This window comes from Nannospalax galili, unplaced genomic scaffold (assembly GCF_000622305.1).
Source record: "Nannospalax galili isolate Female #2095 unplaced genomic scaffold, S.galili_v1.0 scaffold693, whole genome shotgun sequence".
Taxonomy (NCBI): Eukaryota; Metazoa; Chordata; class Mammalia; order Rodentia; family Spalacidae; genus Nannospalax; species Nannospalax galili.
In genome coordinates, this window is record NW_008332653.1 from 1400980 (window position 1) to 1407532 (window position 6553).

Genomic DNA, 6553 nt, shown 5'->3' on the forward strand with positions numbered 1-6553 from the left:
CTTTCTTATTTTTTCTGTCTTAAGAATTCTTATTTTTTCTATTTCACCACCACCCCCAGCTTCCATATCCTTTAACATCTTTTACATTCTCATTTTCTTTTTTTAATAATTATGAGACATAATAACATTAACAAATAAAATTTCCATCTGTTGTGAGAATTATTTTCCTGGGGATAGTAAACAATGCTTATTCCTTTGTAAGGTTCTAGTGTCAACCCAATGTTTGATTAAAGTTTTACTGGGGAGCCAATGAATTTACTGAGCTTACTTACCAAGATAACTGAGTGGTTGCTGAGGCATATGAATGACCTGGGGTATGCACACTGGAAAGGCTTTACCCAGCATGGATCAAGCCTTCTCTTCCTAGCCTTCCCCAGATTATATATACTTTAACCCTCCCCAAATCCAGGGGACCATGTGTGATTACAGCCAAATTATATACATTTGGCTGGGAAGAGTGGCTGTTCTCTTGAGACAGGGTCTCCCTGTAGCCCTGGCTGGCTTGGAACTCACTATGTAGACCAGACTGGCCTCATAGTCACAGAGATCTGCCTCCCCCTGCCTTGAAAATAGAATCTTTAGGCTTTTTAAAGAAGACAGTTCCTTTGGGACCAGGTTGTCTTTGTGATGGGCAGGTATACATCTCTGTCAAAACCATTAAATTTCAACAACGACAGCAAAATCTGTCTCTGCCTCAAAGTTAAACAGCACTCACTGAAAACTTGAATTCACTGTGTGGTAAGTACATTGAGTTATTGTACTGATTTTCTTCAATATTTTGGAGTTTGCTACCTCTAGCAGAAGTTTAGAGAATCCTCAAGGAGGACAACATATCATGCTTGCTACCTCTAGCAGGAGTTTAGAGAATCCTGAAAGAGGGACAACATATGAAGGAAAGATACAACACCTCAGTGTCTCAATAGTGGGGTACCAAGAGACTCTGCTGAGGGAACGGGGTCCTGAGTTTATTGCCTTAGTTACATAAATAGAACACAGACCATTACTCAGTGCAGACAGTCTTGTGAATGCTTCCTCAAGACCTCTTGGTATGCTATTTTATTTTTTTATTGTTATTTTATGTGTATGCGTGTATTGCCTGCATGTATCTAAGTGCACCTGTGTTGTGCAATTCCTGCAGAGGTCAGAAGAGGGTGTTGAATCCCTGGACATGGAGTTATAGATAGTTGTTAGCTGCCATGTGGGTGCTGGGAATCAAACCCTGGTCCTCTGCAAGAACAGCCAGTGCTGTTAATCGCTGAGCTATTTTAAAATAGAGAATTTATTTGCTAAGATGGAAACTAAATAAACATAACAGAACTTATGACCTGTGGGTTAGTGTTCTTTTCTGATCAAGTCTACATTTCCTTATCTGTCTCATCACCCATGCTGTGCAGCCTTACACTGCCTAGACATCCTTATCTGCAGGCACTCCTGGTCAAGGAGGCTCTCAGCAGCATTCAGGTAAAGTATTTGTTCCCAGCAGTGATTCATGTTACTTCTCTGTAGCCCTCATAGTTATACCAGTATACCAGGTCTAGTTGGGGAGTTCGGGATAGGGACAGAGAAGGTGTATTGGTGAGTTTATGGAGGTAAGAGGGAGACAAAATATATGTATGAAATAAACTTTTTTTTTTTTGTCTGAGACATGATCTCCCTGTAGCCCCAGCTGGCCTAGAAATCACTAAGTAGACCAGGCTGGCCTTGAACTTACAGAGATCCGCCTGCCTCTGCCTCCCGAGTGTTGGGATTAAAGGCATGTGCCACCACGCCTGGCTATATAAATTTATTTTATGTGTATGAGTGTATTGCCTGCGTGTATGTGAGTGCACCCGTGTTGTACAATGCTGAGGTCAGAAGAGGGCTGCGGATTCCCCTGGAACTGGAGTTAAGGACGGTTCATAGCTGCCATGTGGGTGCTGGGAATCGAACCCGGGTCCTCTGCAAGAGCAGTCAGTGCTCTTAACCACTGAGCCATCTCTTCAGCCCCTGAAATAAATTCTTAATTAAAAAAAAAAATCTGACAGCTGGACTCCTGGCGTCCTGTAGATCTGGAGGTCTCTTTGATTGAAGAGACGTTGTGTCGGGTGTGCATAACTTAAGTGGTAGTGGTCCTGAGTCCTTGTGTTAGATTAACTGGTCAAAAACTAAAATCTCTATAGCCTATCAGTTGGAAGACCCACCTTTCCATTTTTAACTAGTCAATCATCTGGTCATAGGACCACCCATAGGACGGCAGTTTCACCTTAAATCACGCTAAATAGATGGGCAGAAAACCTAGTGTATTAATGAGACAGTGACCTTTCATGCCTGGAATCCCACCTCCTAGTGCAGTGCTTCTGGACCTGGCCACAAAAATGTGCCTCTCTGTAAGAAAAGTGTAATAGAGGGGCTGGAGAGATGGCTCAGGGGTTAAGAACACTGGTTGTTCTTGCAGAAGACCCAGGTTCGGAAACCCCAGCACCCACATGGCAGCTAACAACTGTCTGTAACTCCAGTCCCGGGGAATCTGACAGCCTCTTCTGACCTCCACGGGCATTGCAGGACACGGGTGCACTTACCTACATGCGGACAATACACACATACACATAATAAATTTTTTTTTTAAAAAAGGAAAGTGTAAACTGGACTTCCCTTTTCTTTTTCATGTCTTTTCAAAGCATGCTTTCTCTAACACATTGGGCCTCCCCAGCACCTTGTATTTCTTTACTTTTTCTCTAAAGCTTCATTCTCTCTGCCGTGTGCCTGCTAGTCTGCCACGTCTGATCTCCATGAAGGCTCCAAAGCAGCATGGCCTCATGGCTTTTTTTCCTTCTCCACTCTCCTCCTCAAGGAAGCTGCTGAGACTCACAGCTTGCTTGCCATGAGGATTTTTCTTTAACTTCTCATAAAACTGTCCTAAAGCTTCTGTTCGGAATCCAGTCTTAAATTCCTTTATGACTGAGACTAAAAAGGAGGTGCTGTTCTCCCTTGTGTCACTTGTCTTACAAACGCAAAGAATGAATTTTACCAAGGGTGAGTTTTAAATAAGAGCTTTATTATTGCGGGGCATGGTTCTGCACGCCTTTAGGCCCATCACTAGGGAGGCAGAGACAAGCAGATCTCTGTGAATTCAAGGCCAGCCTGGTCTACACAGCGAGTTCCAGGCCAGCCGGGGATACAGAGAGACCCTGCCTCAAAAAGACCAAAAATAAGAGCCCGTGCAGCTGAGGACGAGCAGGGAGGGGGCAAGGAGGAGGAGAAATGACGTCACCCCTCCCTGGCAGCTGGCGTACAGATTGGGCGGCTGGAAAAGCGGGTGAAGGGCGGAGCTCTGTCCGTGACATTAAGGCAGGGGCGTGTCTTATGCAGACGAAGGCAGCGCAGGGACTGCTGAGTCCACAGCCGCCACTGAAACTCGAGAGGTTCCGCGTACATGGCAGAGAACCCGCGGCTGTGAGCAGGAGAGAGCGCGAGAGGTGCGTGTGAGGCCGGGGAGGCCGGAGAGTGAGTGCAGCCGGGTGACCGTCTGTTAAGAGTGCAGGGAGCGAGGGTGAGTGTCGGGGCTGTGGGAAACAAAGGCATACTTACCTGGCAGGGGAGATACCATGATCAGGAAGGTGGTTTTCCCAGGGCGAGGCTCATCCATTGCACTTTAGGATGTGCTGACCCCTGCGATTTCCCCAAATGCGGGAAACTCGACTGCAAAATTTGTGGTAGTGGGGGACTGCGTTCGCGCTCTTCCCTGATGTATGCAGTGTTTAAAGGTAGATGTTGGTCTTCTCATTTCATCGATAATAAAAGGCTTTTGAGTTAACGGTCTGTCAGAACTCCAAAATTTGAGAAGGAAGCGCTGAGTTAGCTTATTTGTCTTGTAGTGATCGGCTAATTAAGTCTTCCGATTTTTCACTAGAAGAAGTTTTTCTTTTGTCCAGCTTTTTTTTTTTTGTTTTTCTGGTTACCAAAAATCCGAAAATCCCAGCAGCTGCTCTGTAGACTCATACTGCTGACTACAACATGCCCATTCTCTTTCTTACTGGGACCTCTGTTCTTTTTTCTTAGGACCACCAGTACCCCAAAGACTGAGAACATAGGGGGAGACTATCAAAAATACTAGCTGTCCCTTCTAGTTCTCCACCTCCCTCCAATCTTTTTCTGTCCTCTTCACCACCATGCTGCTGCTTGTCTGCCTGTGTTATATCCCCATCACCTGAGGATACCAAGGCTCCCTCTGTCAGGGTGGCACATGGACTGGAGGGAGCACTTCTATTTTGAGTGGAAGAGAGGATGTGATAAAAACTGATTGTGAGTTGCACCCTGTGTTCCCCCTGGAGCCGCGGACCCTACTACAGAGAGGACATTTCTCTGAACAGCACTATCTCCTGGGCTGAAAGATCCCCGAAGCCACCTCAGTCTGCAGCAAGGTCTGCCCCTCAGGCAGCTCAGGGAACTTGCTACAGCATTCATTCTACCTGGGAGCTTCTGCTCCTGACCAGGGAAACATTCAAATCCTGGCTTCAAAACTGCCCCATAACAGCTTTATAGTTTCACAGTGGGAGAATGTCCTTTCCCCTCCATCCTGGGGGTCTTGGCTGAGGCCACTTTAACAGATGACAGTGACATGGCAGAGCACCCTGCTGGCTTGCTGCACATCTGTCTACATGCAGGAGGAGCCTTCACCTCAGGCAGGCCAGATGCAAGGAGCAGGTGACCCAGAGGATTCTGACCTGGGCTCTGCTGAAAGAGCAGATGTTAGAGGAGGAATGGGACAGGCAAGAGACTGTGACCACAGCTAACAAGCAGGGAAACCTGTTGCTGCCTCCTCTGCGCTCCTGCGTGCAGAGGTGAGGACGCTGCTTTCTTCTCTGGGTCTAGGGAGGGCACCTCTCCCACCAGGACGTGACAGCTGCTTCAGGGGAGAAGGTGGGGAGGTGAGAGTGCGCTTTCTGCTTTGCTGTTCTCTCAGATTGCTTCAGCTCAACACGATCAATGTGCCCATGTTTAGGACCAGTATGTCCTGAGCTCCATCATACCTAGGATGCAAACTCCAGAGTCCAAAGCAGAGATACACATGACTGTGAATATTTAAATGGAAATGAAAAGGATTAATTTAAAATGACTATATATACAAATGAATACGTCTATATTCACTACATATTGTCTCAATTTTACATGTGGCCAAAGATAATTATGAAAACAGCTGTCCCTGAACACCTCACGGTGTTCCCTCTTTAAAGAAAGCCATCATCCCCGGGCTTGGTGGCCATTGTCTTTAATCCCAGCACTTGGGAGGCAGAAGCAGGCGGATCTCTGTGAGTTCGAGGCTAGCCGGGTCTATACAGCGAGTTCCAAACCAGCTGGGGCTACAGGGAGAACCTGTCTCAAAAAGGGGGGAAAAAAATCTGGTGCAACCGGTGTGTTGTTCGGTGTTTATCTCCCCGCTTCTGGTAACTATTGTTATTCTTTGGTTCTGTTTTCCATCCAAGGTCCTGCAGATAAGCCTGTAAAGGGATCTTAGGGTATGTGGGTTCGCTGCCTGCCAGGCACTTCAAGGGGGCCGGCATGAAGCGCACTGGTCCAGTTCTTTCGGTGGCTCTCGATCCTCAGCCAAAGTCTTTGCTCTGGATCAGCGTCCGAAGGGTCCTGGGTCAGCGACGCAGACTTCCGAGGTGGAAATCCCAACCCAATGATCAGTAAACGAGGATCCGGGAGGCTACAGGTCGCGTGGATACTCAGGGATCCCACACGCACCACAAGCAAAACTCAGACCTGGGCACTCAGGGAAGCTGATGTGACGGCGTCACAGCCGGGATAAATGCCGGGGTGAGAGAAGCCGGGGCATAGTGCCTCAATCGGTGCGGAGCCCTTCCACCCAGTCCAGCTCGCTGTGGACAGGGAGCTGAGCTGCGGGTCGCTGGGTGGAGACCTGGAATGCCACCCAATACAATCCCGCAACCCCCTGTGGACTGACTTGGATCGGTTAGCCTGACCTGACTCACATCTTGCTGTACCCTAAAGCAGGACGTGGATGCAAGTACCTAAGAATTGAAAGAAAATGGCATTTCCTTGAAGCAAACAGAAAGGTTCCATCGAGATTTGAACTCGGATCACTGGATTCAGAGTCCAGAGTGCTCACCATTACACCATGGAACCCATAGCTGGCAGCTTTCCTTAAGATCCTCTGTGATGTACAAGAAAATAACTTACCAGACACCTTTTCTATTGACTTACATACTGCATTTCATTGGCTTTGGGAAGAGCCCTTCCAATTGCCCAATTGCCACACTTTCCTGACCTCCTGTGGAATTTCTCCAAGCAGTGGTTTGTGTATTTTCTCTTCTTGCCCTTCCCATTTTCCCCTTTGCCCAGGAACACCAAGAGCAGGATTTTGAACTTCCTGCCTTCCTTGGTTACCAGTATCCACCGTGGCCCACCTCTACTTTTTATAGTATATAAAAGTGGGGTTGGGGTGGGCTTTCCGTATAGGGGAAACTCATGCTTTTCTTCATATGTATGAAGATATTTAAACCTTCATACACACACACACACACACACACACACACACACACACACACAC

The 6553-nt window shown here is 47.3% G+C and overlaps 2 non-coding genes across 2 annotated transcripts; one reads left to right on the plus strand and one right to left on the minus strand.

Moving 5' to 3' along the window:
* The first annotated feature begins 3559 nt into the window (after positions 1-3559).
* LOC115069373 lies at positions 3560-3724 on the plus strand. Its single transcript, XR_003848658.1, has one exon. It is a non-coding gene; the product is annotated as a U1 spliceosomal RNA (small nuclear RNA).
* Positions 3725-6057: 2333 nt separating this feature from the next.
* On the minus strand, positions 6058-6129 carry Trnaq-cug. Its single transcript has one exon. It is a non-coding gene; the product is annotated as a tRNA-Gln (tRNA).
* Positions 6130-6553: the final 424 nt, after the last annotated feature.